General features: G+C 33.7%; 1 long non-coding RNA gene across 1 annotated transcript in view; it reads left to right on the top strand.

The window, feature by feature from the left end:
* The first annotated feature begins 488 nt into the window (after positions 1–488).
* Positions 489–18,244, top strand: part of LOC143076599 (uncharacterized) — a 33,959-nt gene continuing 16,203 nt past the window's right edge. Inside the window, exon 1 of the long non-coding RNA XR_012978718.1 lies at positions 489–635. This is a non-coding gene — a long non-coding RNA (uncharacterized LOC143076599). The remainder of the gene's footprint in view (positions 636–18,244) is intronic.

Genomic DNA, 18,244 nt, shown 5'->3' with positions numbered 1-18,244 from the left:
TTAAAGTACAGAGTCATGTTATAAGAACCATAGAAACACAAGAAGTCGCATATGCAAAACACACCAGCAAAAAATAACTCGTTAGTGACGATTGACGATTGAATAGACAAAGTTAAAAAAAAAAATGTTCGAAGTTGAAAAGCATTTTAGGGTCGAAAATTACGAAATCACTAGTTTTTGCCAAATACAAAACCAAACTTCAGGAATATAGACATGTCCATACGATATGTCAAATTGTAACCCAACGTCAGTGTTTAAAAATTGTGAATGAAATGAAAATATATAACTAATCACAGTGACATTGTTTATTTATTTCATTGGTGATAATAAAATGTACTTGAGACTTAATTTAGTGTTCTAAATTATACGTGATACATCCGGTAAATGTTAACTTGACAGTACACACCAAAACAATAATAATCAGCATGGAGTTCAATGTCAAGCGATAGTTGTTTGATAAGAGCACAATATGTTACCAAAATCATAGTTTTAAGTGGTAGAGGCTATCATCATAATTGTACCTTACAATGCATGGGGTGCGCTTAAATTATTAGGTGACTTGAGTTTGTTGGATGTATCACCAATTAAAAGCAAAAAACGTATAGAGTTTTTGACGATTTGTCGGTATACTCAAGGTCAGTTATGAGAATTTTCTAGGTATACAGTAATACATGAAACAATGGGAAAACATTTTCAAAATTCTAAAACATAATGTGACTGCAGATCTGTGTAGATCTGTGACATTTGATACAAACTTTGTTTAAATTTGATTCTTGTACTAATTAGTCCTGCGATGTTCTTTTTAATGTCTTATATCGGTAATTCTAATGCAACAACGTTTGTAACGTTCATTTTGATTGGATAACGTCACTTTCTTACATGGCATCAATTGACAATTGATGCTATGAGACGTTCGCGCAAGCGCAGACGGCATATGACAGATTTTAAATACATGTTTTAACGTTGTTTTCTGTCAGTTTCATTAGAATGGAGATAACAATATTGTATTCTAAGCTCCGACGGCATCAATTTGGGATTTGATGGTCGCAAATACCCGTTTACTGTCTCCGCTAACGCGTCGCCAGTAAACTTAATTTGCGACCATCAAATCCCCAATTGATGCCGTCGGAGCTTAAAATACAATACAGTTATCTCCTAAATGAGAAGCAATTAATCATATATCTCAAACTTTATATAAATATTACTCTGAGTACATTTTAACTTACAATCAAATAAATAACAAGATTAAGAACATCGTTTTGTCAAGACAATGTTGATGGTGAAACATTAATGAAAAAATGCATATATTCTGTCGTTTTATTTTATTTATTTTGTTTTCAACTGGAAAATGTGACATAAGTTTTTGTAAAATATTTGTTTTTTTTAAAGGTTTAGGTTAATTTAAAATGCGATCTCTCCTTTCTATTGCAATCCATATGATACACTCTCCTATGAAATCACATATTTGTGTCATTTTACTTTTTCAAGTTGTCATATGCATAACACTAAATGTTTTCCGTCATAATGTATCACTTTTGTCTTGCTTTTTATTAATAACCGCATTAAATAGATCTATGTTCCGAATCATCAATTGATAATTATTGCAGTACAAGTAAAGTTATCTTAAGCTCGTGCAGTCTTCAGTTGTTGCTTTTTCTTTGTCAAACATGGTAGATTTTCCCGATAAAACAAATTAAAGAGGAGGTCGTGAATATTGTATACTCAGTTTGGAATTGCCATTTTATAACATACCGTTATAGTATAGGATTGATAACATCTTTATTTTATTGATTTTTTCACACTAGGCATATTATTAGTTGACTGATCCCAATACAGTTTACTACACTTCAGGTTACACTATTTAAGGTTTATTTTGCACCTAAAGAATTGTAAAGTAGTTCGACACAATTCGTAAAAAAAATGTGACGACTAAAAAGGAGTCAACAATTAAAACAATCAAACTGAATATAATATTGTTACGCTCTGGTCATTGGCCTTATTTCGTAAACTAAAACGTGTATTTTTCATTGAGTATAATTTGTGGCCCCCGTTCCACACTTCTCCATGCAGATGTCCCCGAGTACGCCACGTATGGTATTTTTATGAGAGGAGTGGTTTACATGTACTTAAACCTATCTAATGATGCTATTTAATCGATGTGTCATCTTCATTTAACGGTTCATTTGCCAAAATTTGTTTTAGTTTATCGTTACTTTCACTTTTCGGCGCCATTCCTCATGTTTTGTTTTTCTTGTGTACTACGTCATTATTGTGGACGGAACCACAGAGATTGGTTATTGTTTATTTTAAAACTTTATAGGAGACTATTATAAAACCTGCGTCTGCCGTATTGCACCAAGTAGCGTACTCGGTGTTTACATTTTGGCTAGCACCAAGCAGATTTACTCGGTGCTGCACCAAGTGGAATTACTTGGTAAAAAGTATTTTAACCTTTTAGATATTTAAATATTAGTCCTTTATGATCCTTATAAAATTATGAGGTTAAATATATATAACCTGCACCAAGCAGTATCTGAAATTATTTACTGTGCCTGTGCACCGAGAAGATTTCCTTGCACCGACTAGATTTCATTGCACCAAGTACAATAGGAATTATAATATAGCAGTTAAAAATAAAATGTATTTTTTTTATATTAAGATAACTCTATTCGTGTGTTTTATGAACTTCTACATATGTTGTGAATTACTTAAGCTGAATTGATAATAATATTTAATACAATTTATGAACTTCCATTATGGTTTTTATTATAACTTCCTTCACTGGAGGCCCACAAAAGAAACTACGGGTGTATATCCTGACAAGAAAACCCCGGAACGTTACACTAGTGTCAGAATCTAAAAATTTTAAATTATTTAAAAAAAAAATCTGGTGAAGTTTGAAAAATAAAATCATTTTAAAATGGATGATTCTTTGCAGTCAGATTTAATTCAATTTTATCCAACAGATAGATTATCAATTAGTAGTGATAATACAGTGGTTCTAATGAATCTACTCAAACAGACAATCAAACTTACAGTTTACCAGCTATTTCACCTGCAGTAGGAGATATGTTTGAATCACTGAAATAGGAGATATATTTCAAATGATGACACAACAAAATGCAGCAAATCTTTCTATGATGGAAGAAAAATTTCAAAATCAAATCACGCAGTTGAAAAATCATTTGGAAGAACAAATATTTAATTTAAGAGAAGAGTTTAATAAACAAAAGTCTAAATCTGATCAAATTCAATCTGAAAGACCAGAAATTATTGTTCCAGAAGCTAAAATTATAAAAACACATGCAGTACAAGAACAAAAACCGCCCCAGAATACAACATGTATACCTTCAATTTCTGAAACATGCAGTTATCAAAGTTACAATAATAGTACCAGGGGTATGCAATCTTATCCTAGTTTATATCATGCTGGTGTTACACAAAAACACAAAGTAAATATGAAACCACAACCTTATGATGGTACTGATGATATAGAAGAATATATATCTCAGTCAATTTCAAATTTTAGCTGAAGTTAACTGTTGGGATTATAATACAATGTCACTATGTCGGGCTAGCAGTTTAAAAGGTGGCGCTAGAGCAATTTTAAATGAATTAAACGAGTTTAAAAGGCTAGATTTTGATAGCCTAGTTGATGCCCTTCATAATAGATTTGGTTCAGTTCATAGGTCTGAGATATTCAGAGCCCAGTTACAGACTAGAGTAAGAAAAGATAATGAATCTATATCTGCCCTCAGTCAAGCTATAAAAAAATAACTGGCTGTGCTTATCCTGGTGCTCCTTCCTCTGTAACAGATATATTGGCTTTGGACCAATATATAGATGCATAACATGATCCTGAAATGCGTCTCAGAATAAGAGAAACAAGGCTCAAAAATATAAATGAGGCTGAAGTTTTAGACTTTAGGTTTGAAACCTTTAATCAAGCTGATAACCATAGGTGTAAAAATTTGATTGGTTCAAATGAAACAAAAGCAGTGTTTCCAGTTGGTGCAGATACTCCAAACCAAGCTGATGAATTACTTCAATTAGAAATTAAAGAGGGTAATGTGTTGAAAGAATTGTTAGGTGATATGACAAAGAAAATATCTAGTTTGTCACAAGAAATAAAGAGTATAAAGGGGAATAATATTAATTTCCAAATCAGGGGAGACCACATCAGCAAAACCAAAATGCTTATAACAACAATAAAAATAGGGGGAATAATTGGTACAACAATAGAAATAATCAAAATTAAAAACCAATTGTTCAGAGAACAATTGAAGGTCTTTCAACCAGTAAGGATCTATTTTGATATGAAAATATTAAAATTTGGTTTTAAAATATAAATTCCAGCGTCAAATGACAGCTTATTGTACGCTGATTCCAAAAATATAAGGTTTTTATACAAAAAGATATAAATAAGGGAGAAAATTTTCTACTTCCGGTTCAAAGTATGTTACTTCCAGTATTGTCTTATAGTTTACTTGACGTTGATTCCAAAAATATATGGTTTAACATACTTTAACAATAATTTATTACAAAAATTAGCTACTTCCGATTTACAAAAGGTCACTTCCGGTTAGCTTTTTCAACGTGATATTGCTTGCAACCTAATGCAAAAAGTCTAATGGCTTTAACATGAATACATATGAGGTAAAAAGCAAAGGTCAAAATCTAGAACGTTTAATTAACATATGACCTTGAGCTCAATTTCAAGGTCATAAACCAAGGACCTCAAATAAAAAGACTCTAGGTCTCTACTTTTTATTGTTAATGAGTTATATTACCATACGACTGATATTAAATATAAAAGGGGGAAAAACTCGCATCAAATGTTTAGGTACCCTTTCGACTTAAATTAAAGTGTAACGACATGTCGCAACTAACAATTGCGTGAAAATATTTTGTCGATATCTTATAAGATTTCTGAAAATTAGTGATAACAATCAAAAATCAAAATTTTTAACATGACCTTGACCTTTGACCTTGACCTCATTTTCATTTTTTGGACCAAGGACCTTAAAACTTAAGACCCTAGGTCTATATCACTTATGGTTTTCAAGTTCAAAATACATTTCACTCATATCAAATACAAAAGGGGAAATAACTCTCATATGGAATCTCTATACGGCTTCGGTCAAAATAAAACAGAACATTCTGAGGATATAACGAGCAATTTGGAAAAATAAATTTGTCGGTTTCTTGAACGGTTGCGAAGCCTTAGAGATCACAAGAAAAAAAGTGTTTGGGGAATTACTCTTATATGGTAAAGTATATGGTTAAGCAGTGTCAGTTACAAAAGCGTATAAACTGTTCGATATCACATTCCAAATATCTAATCGACATCTTGCGAAACAAAAAAACAGCGAAGGAAAAAAATTAGGCGCAAGAAAAAAAAATAATAATCAGAAGAAAACCAATAGGTCTTTCAACCGAAAAGGTTGAAAGACCTAATTATAATAGAACTAATTCACAGAGGGACAATAATTACCAAAATATAGGGTAAGGGAAACTACCAACAGTCGAACTCATGGGGTAGAGGTCGACAACAGCAGAATGGCCCTCCACAGTCAGGATAAATAATTCAAAGACATCTGAGGAAGGATTTTATTTAGATATGACTATATGCTGTAAACATATTTCTATGTTGGTTGACACGGGAGCCAGTGTTAACATTTAAAGTCAAAATTTTCTAAAAACAATAATTCAATCCTAAATGCATGAAATTACGCCGGTAAAAATGAATAAGATGACTGAAACTGGTGAAATTTCACCATTCATTGGTGAATTTGAAGCATATCTTAGATTGGGGGAAAATTTGTTTAAACATAAAGTTTTGGATGCAGATATGCCAACCGAGGGTATACTCGGTATGGATTTTCTTACAAATAATGAATGTGATGTTCTATTAAGTAAAAGCTGTTACAGTATAAGATACAGAGGTCAGGAATGGCCATGTTTTAAATATAAAAATGCTGGGCAAGTTTCCTGTTGCAGAATTCTAATATATGAAAAAATTGTCTCACCCTCATCCAGTGAAACTATTGTTTCTGGTATAGCTGTAGACCCAATAGTAAGAGGAAAAACTGGGTTTGTGGAACCTGTTAAAAATATTGTAGAAAAACATGGACTATTAATAGCAAAAGCTGTGTGCAACCAAATTGTGGTTTCATTCCCATTAAAATTTTAAATCGGTCTAATGTAGAACATGTTATTCAGAAAAATACTGTAGCTGCTATATTAGAACCAGTTGAAGCTGACATGATTGAGCCATGTCAGAATATAAATGCAGTTGGAAGTACTGAAACAAATGCTAAAAATATCCCTAAGCCTGATCATATCCAAACTGTATATGGTAGTAATATAAATGAATTATCAGAAAATCAAAAAGTTTAATTTAAAGAACTTTTATTAAAATATCAAAATTCTTCCTCCAAGTCCGCGACAGAAATCGGTAGAATTAAGCTGATAGAGCATACTATTGACACGGGTCAAGCTCGTCCAATTAAACAAGGCAGTGTCTGCATGTATTCGCATGCGGTTACACATAGTCAGATTGCCATTCGTAGGCTACGCGTACCCACATCCGGTTTTACAATAAAATGCCATCAGATCGCGAATGAAACGTGATGTCTCTAGTGAAATATAAACGGAAATTATCGATAATATGGGGATTTCGTGAATAACGAGTAAAGAGTATGAAAAATAATATTTTGCTAATTGCATTTATTATATAATGATACATATTCTAATATGACGACCTATTATCGTCAACCAGTATAATCACATTATATCTACCTTTAGCGCAAACGCAGTAATACACAAAAATGGTTGGTCTGCCTTACGACCAACTTATGTATACTACCAGATATTCTCAATTTTCGACATCAAAACACCCAGTTTACGTAGACCAAGATACAGATACAATATATTTATTTCTATTCTACAGCAAAATAAACAAATCAGTCCATTGAAATTTTTTCCATGGTAAAATTTCATAAAACGAAAATTCTGCGAAGTTAATTCTTGTGTAGTTTTAATCAATTTGTTCACTAGTTGTGACAAATTCTGTATATATTTCACGTTTCTATCCCGATCCAATGCCATTTTTTATAAAACCTGATGTGGGTACGCGAAGCCTACGAACGGCAATTTGACTATTCGTACCCGCATGCGGGTTCGAGCAGACACTGCCATTAAACAACGCCCTAGACGTTTTCCTCTTGCTAAGATTCTAGAAGCTGAAGCTGAAATAGCTAAAATGGCTGAACAAGGAATAATTGAGCCTAGCACAAGCCCCTGGTGTTCCCCAGTAGTAATTTTGCGCAAGAAAGATGACTCTATTCGATTTTGCATTGATTATCATCTTTTTAACCATAATAAAAATTTTGGATAGCCATTTATTACCACGCATAGACGATACTTTGGATGCTCAAGCGGGATCTAAATGGTATTCCACGCTCGATTTAAAAGTGGATATCATCAGGTATCCATAACTCCAGAAGACCGCCCCAAAACAGCCTTTCATTTCCTGGTAGTGGGCTGTGGCAGTTTACCGTGTTTGCTTTTGGACTTTGTAATGCCCCTTCTGTCTTTGGAAGGCTTATATATATATATATGCTGAAAATTTTATCAGGTTTAACCTGGAAAACATGTCATGTCTGTTTAAATGTCATAATAGTGTTTTCCAAGATTTTTTAGGAACAGATTGAAAATTTAGCTGAAGTCCTTAATCGACTTGAACAAGCTAATTTAAAACTAAACCCCAAAAAATACAAATTTTTCCAGAAACGTGTCAAATTTTTGGGACACGTAGTCAGTGAGGATGGCATTGCCACTGGCCCTGAAAAACGAAATGGCCAATTCCTAAAAATGTAAAGGAAGTTAGGTCCTTTCTGGGCTTGTGTTCATATTATCGCAAGTTCATCTCTCATTTTGCAGATATTGCCCGACCACTCCATAAATTAACTAAGTCTTTTATATGGACAAATGAATGTCAAGAAGCGTTCAGTAAAAAAAAATCTGACAAATACCCCTATTTTAGCTTACCACAGTAATGAAGACTCATTTGTGTTAGACACAGATGCGAGCAATACATGCACACTATTAAAGAGCTTATCATAAACTATCTATAATACTAAAATTACGAGGATCAATTTGTCAGCCGTCATCACGTAAAAACGACGAATCACAGAATTCAACTTTATATATAACTAATATAGTACAAAGGTGTAGATTAAAAATTACACCACTCCAGGCCCTTTTGTTTTCCACGTAATTAATATTGCCAATAATTAAGAAGTTCCGGGTCGAGTCCGCTACCGATACCAATAGTATATTCACCTGTTACCTATTACCTTATCTGTACCTTCCGCATCTGACAGGCGCACCACCAAACGTTGTATTCAGGATTAATATTCTATATACACGGGTCATAACCACAGGGTTGACACTACTAAATTGTCAAATTGTTACCTATTGTAGTATTTTAATCAGTAAGACTTTCTAAGATAACAATACGAATACTAAAAATCTGGACTAAAAATAAGGCGTATAGGTACAGTTTTCAATTTGTTAGTGGGCATGACGTAAAACAGCGAAGCAAAGAATTCAACTTTATTTATAACTTATATAGGACAATGCTGTTGATTAAAAAATACTCCATTCCAGGACCTTTTGTTTTCCAAATAATTAATATTATTGTTTCAGTTCGACGGGTTCAAACAGAAAGACTTGAAAGCAGAGAAAAACTGTGTATCTTATAATCGGCATGACTTTATTATATATCAGATGACAATACTAATACTAAAATAAGGCTTGCGCATAGTTATATACTTTAATTCAGTCACGGACCCGTGATATCACGGGTGTGTTCTAGTTGTAATAAAATATATGAACATAGTGGTATATAAAAATTCTTTGAATGTTTTAGATAAATTAAGTGCTTTCGATGGTCCTTTTGATTCTGTTAATAGTTTTGATTTTTCTACTCTTTACAATACACTTCAACACTATCTTATTAAACAAAAGTTTTCCTATTTAATTAAATGGCCGTTTGGTAAAGCTGAATGCAAATTTATTTGCTGCAACACATTTAAAGCCTTCTTCTCTAATGAGAAAGGTAAATATGCTAGATATACTTACTGGAGGTGTGATGAGATGATTGAAGCTGTTAATTTTCTCCTGGATAATATTTATGTACGGTTCGGCAACAAAGTTTATCGACTTGTTGTAGGTATCCCCATGGGCACTAATCATGCTAATTGTGCCCCTTTAATAGCAGACATGTTTTTGTACTGTTACGAATCACAGTTTATGACTAAACTCAGTAAAGACCCGTCGAAATTGCATTTAATTGATAAATTCAACAACACTTACCGTTATTTTGATGATATTTTTTCGTTAAATAATCAAGAATTTTTTCAATATACTGCTGCAATTTACCCCAAGGAACTTACTTTAAATAAATCAAATTTATTCGGTGATACCTGTCCTCTCCTGGATTTAGATATTTCGGTTTTAAACGGGAAACTCCACACTAAAATTTACAAAAGAGACGATTTTTCGTTCCCTATTGTTAATTTTTCATTTTTAGATGGTGATGTTCCTTTGGCACCATCTTACGGTGTTTATATTTCACAACTTGTTCGCTATGCCCGTGTCTGTTGTGACGTTTTTGATTTTAACGAACGCAACCTATGTATTACTGGTAAATTATTAAACCAGGGATATCGTTACCATAAATTACTTAAAACCTTTACTAAATTTTTCCATAGATATAAGGATTTGGTATTGAAGTTTGGTTGTACCTGTAGAAAACTTATTTCAAACGGGTAAGCACATCCTCATTTTTACGGAAATGTTGTTAACCGTGCACGGAAATTTAGAAATGATCCATGTGACCTTGTCGCTCCTTTAAATAAACTTATTCTAAAAGGTTACCTATTCAACACTGTAATAAAATCATTGTTTTTATTGGTATAAATATTGATTTTGTTATCAGTAAATTAAAAGCTAACTAAATATTACCATTATGTTATATACATATACATACTCATGGATCTACAATCTGTCGATACCTGTAACTTGGCATTGCACAAGGTCATGTTTTTCTCTGGCTGTTTATGACGTCTTTACACTAAATCCATTGGATGTTGGATGTGTACGGATTGATAGTTTAGTCTTAGATGCATGATTTTTTTATTAGCTGTTAGTGGCTTTGATCTAGCTGTCAGATAACTGCGAGTACTCTCAGATCTGTTCATTAAGTCTTTTTGTGTCGGGATGTATTAGTACCCGGCCACGTCCACTTGTATTTTTGTCCATCTGATGACTTAAGCCTTTTTCAACTAATTTTTATAGTTCGCTCTTATGTTGTACTGTTATACCACTGTCCCAGGTTAGGGAGAGGGTTGGGATCCCGCTAACATGTTTTACCCCGCCACATTATTTATGTATGTGCCTGTCCCAAGTCAAGAGCCTGTAAATTCAGTGGTTGTCGTTTGTTTATGTGTTACATATTTGTTTTTCGTTCATGTTTTTACATAAATAAGGCCGTTAGTTTTCTCGTTTGAATTGTTTTACATTGTCTTATCGGGGCCTTTTATAGCTGACTATGCGGTATGGGCTTTGCTCATTGTTGAAGGCCGTACGGTGACCTATAGTTGTTAATGTCTGTGTCATTTTGGTCTTTTGTGGATAGTTGTCTCATTGGCAATCATACCACATCTTCTTTTTAAAATTGGGGCAGTTTTATCTCAAGTCCAAAATGGAACTGAGAAAGTTGTAGCCTACTACAGCAAAGCTTTTAGTAGAACGGAGAAAAAGTATTGTGTCACACGCAGAGAACTTTTAGCTGTTGTAGCTTCAATAAAACAATTTCATCATTTCTTATATGGGAGACACTTTCTAGTTCGCAGTGATCATGGCGCTTTATTAAAGATGGCTTCTAAAATTGCAAGATGATTTGAAATTATTTAAAATTGAGCACCGTGCTGGTCGCTCACATGCAGATGCAATGTCAAGGAGACCTTGTCATGACGTAAATTGTAGTCATTGTACCAAAGCTGAAGAGAAAGGAGTAGGTTCAGTAAGACCCCTTTTTGGCCCCAAAATTAAGCAGTTTTGCAAAATTGTGAAAATGTCATCTTTTAGCTATTTTTTGGAAAGTAGAATGCTTCTGCTATATAAATATGTGCTGTTTTTGACAATACAATGCACATATATCGTGTACTAGCATCATAAAGTCATGCTAAATTACTGAAATCTTCACAATTATAGCATTTTAGTTAAATTTTAGACGTTTTCCGTCTTAAATGAAAGTGGCCGCATTCGTGTTCATTCATAATATTGAAATATAAGTTGTAGTTGATGATAATATATAACATATATAAAGGTTGAGGATGAACACGGATGCGGCCACTTTTATTTTTGACGAAAACCATCTGAAAAGTGACGTTTTTTGGCATATTTGATAGATTTTTCATATTTAAGCTTCAATCCGAGCGTTTTTAATGACTGAATCAGTTAAAATCTTTAACATAAACTAATCGAATCAATTGAAATAGACACTTAAGTGTTTAAAAAGTGTCCTAAATATCTCGTTAGATGAAACTGAAATTTGGGGCCAAAATCGGCCCTTACCGGACCTACTCCTTTCAGCAAGAAGCTGAAAATTGAGATGAAGTTGTACCTACTACTGTAAAGGTGTACAGTGTTTTTAATAAAAAGGGGAGGAAATCTATCTCCTTGCCTGACCCTAATACTAATAATATGATGACTTCAGAAAATGTTCCTGTCTATGTCACTACCAGATCGGGGAAATTTTTAGATTAATCCCCCTCCTGGAATAGCAATAAAGCTGCAAAGTTGGGAAATGTACCCATCAACATCAGATGGTGAACCCTGTAATGATTTTACAGGAGAAAAGTTCGCTGAATGTCAAAATAATGACACTGATTTAAAACTATTAATAAGTTGGAAGGAGACTGGGGAGAAACCTGTTTGGGAGAAAGTTTCTCCGTGTAGTTCCGTAGTAAAATATTAATGGTCCAGGTGGGAGTCCCTTTATATAAAACAAAAGGTTTTATATCATAAATGGGTAAATGCAGATGGCAATGGAGAAAAATGGTTAAAAGTTATTCCACAATGCTTAAAAGTTATGTGTTATCTTAATTACACAACAGTGCTACTGGAGGACATTTAGGTGTTAAGAAAATTCTTTCCAAAGTTGGGGAAAGATTTTCTTGCTTTAAACAAAGGCATGATGTGGCTAATTGGTGCAGGCAGTGTGATATTTGTGCCTCTAAAAAGGGTCCAAATAAAATGCCACATACTCCACTCAAACAGTATAATGTTGGGGTTCCCTTAGAACGAATAGCACTTGATATTTTAGGCCCTTTACCCAGAACATATAAGGGAAATCGATATTTAATGGTTGATGGAGATTATTTCTCAAAATGGGCTGACCTAATACCCATAAGAGATCAGGAAGCCAATACTGTTGCAAATAAACTAGTGGAAAGAGTTATAACAATTTTAGGGGTACCTATGGAAATCCACTCTGACCAAGGGTCTAATTTTCAACCACATATATTTCGAGAAATCTGCAAGCTGTTAGGTCTACATAAAACCCGACATACGGGCCGGAGACCCCAAAGTGATGGCATGGTAGACATATTATTAAAATAGTACCATTGAAAATATGTTAGCTAGTTTTGTTTCTGAAAATCAGAAAAATTGAGATGAGTATATATTTTTACTCATGATGACATATAGAGCTTCGGCACACGAAACCACCATGGTTTCCCCTCATGAAATGGTGTTTGGCCGCAGTATAAAATTGCCAATTGATCTTTCACTTGGACACCCTGACTCAAATTTTATTAAACCAGAATATAGTACTGACTATGCTTATGAATTGTCTACAAAATTAGACAAGATTCATGAATTTGCACGAAAGCACATTGCTGCTGGTAGCAATAATATGAAGCGGTTGTATGATAGAAGTACAAATGTTCATGAATATAAAGCTGGTGATGCTGTTTGGTTATATAGCTCGGTTCGCAGTAAAGGGTTAAATCCAAAATTACAAAGGCATTGACAAGGACCTTTCTCTGTGTTAGAAAGAATAAATGCTGTTTTTACAGGATAAGAAAAAGTCCACGGTCAAAGCCTAAAATAGTGCACCATGACCGATTAAAATTATATGTTGGTGAATCATTACCTTTCAATGGTTAATTAATTAAATTATATATAGTTTTAATTATATAAAAGAATTTATACTAGTGTGAATATGGCAGGAGGGAAAATAATAATAAACAAAAACAAAAAAATAATAAATATATATGCTGGATGAGGTTGCATTTCCCCTAAACTATCAGGTTGTTAATATTTTATATAATGCTAGATTTAATACAATAAGCCAAACTTGTGTTCTTTAAAACACTTTTTCTTATGCTAATTACTCTATACAGATGCCTTAACCATGATTTCGATCGTCCCTTTAAAGTTGAGAGGCATATGGACGAACATCACTCAAATTTCAGTTATATGTGCCCTAAATGTAAAAGAATATTTCTAAGAAAAGACAGCAAACACAGAAATTGTAAAAAAGGGGAATCAGGTGGACGAGATTTGAAATATGTCAGTAGAGAAAACTTTTTATTTTGGGAAGCCGAGCAACAAAAATTCAAGAAATTCAAGAGTGAGAAAGCCGGCAAATGATAATTGAAATTCACCCATCACAAAACGAAAATAAAGAAAATAACACTGAAATAAATGTACAAAAATCACAAAGTAGGGAACAACAGTCAGAGGTAAACACTTAACTGGAGAAAAGTATTCAGGAGAACAATAAAAGAAATGATGATCAACAAAGAAAAGAAAATTCAAAACAGAAATTTGTATCAGTAGAAAACAAAGATGATAAAGTAAATCAACCAGCAGATAGAGTGAATGAAAAGAAAAGGAAGCGTTCTTTATATCCCACCAGGTCCCCACAAGATCATCCACCCCCATACCTGAGCCTAGGAAAATTATTATAAGCCCCGCAAAGAAAGTGATGCCACCTCCCCCTCACGTTTACGCACCAACTTTAGTGCCACCTGTTGGACCGTTATTTTATGAAGAAGGACTTAGCACCGTTTGTTTAGATGAACTTAAAATTTATATAGCTGAACCTCTATTTGAGACTCAGCTATACCGAGCATGTACCTGATGTATCAGTCGTGTCTAATGAAAATTGTGCAGCTCCTTCAGTCTGTAGCCAGCAGTCAAAACAAGTTGATGTATTATCATTATTAGCCCCGAGTTAAATGCACCTAGTGTGAACGCACTATCTACAGACAGCAGTCATATCCCCACCCCGAAAAATATTTTACAATTGAAAGCTATGGCTGATTGCCAAAAATCTAGAATAATCCTAAATGATGGAGGAAGTCGCTTTGAAACATGTGTTCTAACCCTACAACAAAACCAATCAGCTATATTGTCTTACATGATTCTGAAAGACTCACATTCGAAACCCTACAAAGAGGACAATATCTACACATACTTTTTAGATAGAGACCCCCGTCATTTTGTGCATATTCTTAATTATTTACGATCGGAGTGCAGAATGATTTGTTAACCTTTCCAATAACTGTTATTGCTCTCCGTGAACTACAGAGAGAGTGTACATTTTACAATCTTACCCATTTGCCTTGTCTTTTGGAGAGAAGAATTGTGGACATACTACAAGAACATTTGTTGGAGTGACATTTAGTTCTTATATTCACTATGTATTTACAAAATTTTACACGGTACATGGCATCTTTGGCCTACTACTGTAATTTCCGTCAGTTTCAGTCACTCTGTATAACCTGTTTTCCAGTGGAGATTGTCAATAAATATTCCCCAAATCCCTTGGGAGGGTGGTTTATTAGATTATGATAAAGTTCAATGTTTGGTCTGTCCTAATCCTTGTATCACTTCGAGTTCCTGAGACTGATATTTTCTTATGGTTGATTTTTACCAAGTATTTATTTCTTGACAAGTAGATGTTAGATGGTGAATTTTTATTACCCAGGCTTGGGCGTTGTTACATTGTTATTTGGTGCAGTAAGCAGTATTATATACATTCCATTGTAATTAATTGGCGGTATATTCCGTTTTAGTATTTAATTAGAAAAAAAATATTTATTATATATTGATATGACTATAGTAATATATTGATAGTGAATAAGTGGAATACAGGAACTCAAAAATACTATATATATAAATGCTGTGGGTGTACAATAAAACACCAGACTACTGTAGTAGCGTGTGGAAAAAGAACTCTCAAAGTTCAATAAATAATGTTGACATTATTAAAATGGCTATTATCATATATATACTTCAATGTATAAATTGTCGGTGTAAACCAAACCACCAGGACCAAGAACATGTGGAGAAATGACTCTCATTAATTGTCTCGGAATGATGTCTGTGATATAAACAAAATTTTAAAATATATATGTAAGACTCTAAATTGCGATGGTGCTCTAAAGTGCGATGGTCACGCTAGTGCGATTGTCTACGCTAAAGTACGATGGTGTCTCACGCTAAAGTGCGTTGGTTGTTTGTTCGCGAAAGTACGATAGTGTATCAGGCTAAAGTGGGATGGTCCAAAGGTTAAGATTCGAAGTATTAAAACATCGAGGTTTAAAAAGTCTTTTTGCAAAAGCTATTATGCTAAGGTATAACATATGTGATAGGCTTTACAATTTACCGGTAGGCGGAAGTAATTTATTTCTAAATTAACAAGTCCGACCAAGTTATAAATGCTATAAAGGTAATTTATGTTTTGCTAATATTCAATTTCATGTAAAATGAATTTTTAACAATTCGGAGCGTATTGAATATTTGGATAATTGGTGTAGATTGCCGTTCACACTAATGATCACTAATATTACAATCTCCCTTACATTTGTCATTGAAAATTAAAAATCCCTTATTCGTTCATTGTCGGAATATGCAACATTTACTTGCATAAGCTTAAATCTAAATGCGAGAGAGCTTTCTCCTTTTCCGTATTTTCCTACAATTTACAGTACGAACTTATGTTAGCAGACAATTTATAGTTAACGCATGAAAACATGTATCTCTATTTTACCGACGTTACTTTTCATTAAAATCGACGGCATTTTAACGGGGATCACAAAGTAAACTGCCGCATAAACAATGCTTCGAATGTGTCCGTTCGCTTCAAATAGAAGCAGGATAAGTATGCCTATACTGTTTTGTATTTATATAGTAAAATGGTCGACTGTAGGATACAAGTCCTTTTTTCAGCACTCGAAAAAAATAAACATTGTGATTCAGCCGACAAAGACGGTTAAATTTAATCAATTACTCGTAAGTCATGGACATATGGTGTAAAAATTGTTAATCAAATATTCCTAATATATTTTCTGGTATGTTCATTTTTAGTTTGTATAAACAACTGTTAACGTCATTATCGAACTACATTTTTACGTCTATATTTTCCCGGACCATCGCACTTTAGCGTATGGAACCACGCACTTTAGCGTAGACCATCGCACTTTAGCGTCACCATCGTACTTTAGCGTCCCCATCGCACTTTAGAGTCCTACATATATATGTATAGTATTCTCAGAAAGAGACTGAACAACTGTGATTGATATTCTTGCCTGGAAAACTGTCTTGTTGTTGTTGATTGTGTATATTATATATTATAGATTTAGGTAAAATCTTACTGCACCGAACTTCAACTGCTATAACGAAAAATGGACATTTGATTTAATTGTGCTAAAAGTGAAAGTGTGTTATTTTTAACCTGTTAGTGTTAATATGTTATGAAGTTATTGTTGGAAAAAAGGAGGTTCATATACTATTCTGGTATTAACTGATACATCTGCATGGCTGACAAACCATTGATTTGGGGACAAATCCTTTTTCCATAAGGAGGCGGGTAGTGTTACGCTCTGGACATTGGCCTTATTTCATAAACTTAAACGTGTATTTTTCATTGTGTATAATTTGTGACTTCCGTTCCACACTTCTCCATGCAGATGTCCCCGAGTACGCCTCGTATGGTATTTTTATGAGAGGAGTGGTTTACATTTACTTAAACCTATCTAATGATGCTATTTAAGCGATGTGTCGTCTTCATTTAACGGTGTATTTGCCCAAATTTGTCTCAGTTTATCGTTACTTTCACTTTTCGGCGCCATTCATCATGTTTTGTTTTTCTTGTGTACTACGTCATTTTTGTGGGCGAGGCCAAAGTATACATAGCATGGTTTGCGTGCACCGAGTAGGATTTTTCACCTCAATGCAGAACGATCGCTGAACTTAACTTGCAATCAAAATTATTTGCACCGAGCGAATTATATTTAAACATGACCATAATCATTTAAGATTTGGCAAGAGATTAGTAATTGTTTATTTTAAAACTTTATAAAATGAATTCAATGCATTGTTCGGAGACTATCATAAAACATGCATCTGCCGTATTGCACCAAGTAGCGTACTCGGTGTTTACATTTTGGCTAGCACCAAGCAGATTTGCTCGGTGCTGCACCAAGTGGAATTACTTGGTGAAAAGTATTTTTCTTTAATAGAAACCTTTTAGATATTTAAATATTAGTCTTTTCTGATCCTTATAAAACTATGAGGTTAAATATATATAACCTGCACCAAGCAGTATCTGAAATTATTTGCTGTGCCTGTGCACCGAGACGATTTCCTTGAACATACTAGATTTCTTGCACCGACTAGATTTCCTTGCACCAAGTGCAATAAGAATTATAATATAGCAGCTAGGAATAAAATGTATTTTTGTTTATATTAAGATAACTCTATTCATGTGTTTTGTGAACTTCTGTATCTGTTGTGAATTACTTAAGCTGAATTGATAATAATATGTAATACAATTTATGAACTTCCATTATGGTTTTCATTATTACTTCCTTCACCGCAGGCCCACAAAAGTAACTACGGGTGTATATCCTGACAAACCCGGAACGTTACAATATACACACAAGACAAATTAAAGTACTGCTATAAGAGAAAAGAATGCATGCACAAACTGAAAATCAAAGCTTTTAGATGTAAAATCTATCGAAAATTTTAAGATTTACCAAAAACCACTTTTCCCACACAAAACCATCCATAAAATTACTTCAACTCCCCAAATCGTCGTGATAAAAAACAGATAGTAGATCATTTGAGGATTAACGGAAGATTGTAAAACTCTGTG

This window comes from Mytilus galloprovincialis, chromosome 5 (genome assembly GCF_965363235.1).
Source record: "Mytilus galloprovincialis chromosome 5, xbMytGall1.hap1.1, whole genome shotgun sequence".
Taxonomy (NCBI): domain Eukaryota; kingdom Metazoa; phylum Mollusca; class Bivalvia; order Mytilida; family Mytilidae; genus Mytilus; species Mytilus galloprovincialis.
The sequence above is the reverse complement of the archived record's forward strand: the minus strand, read 5'-3'. Positions and strand labels throughout refer to the sequence as shown.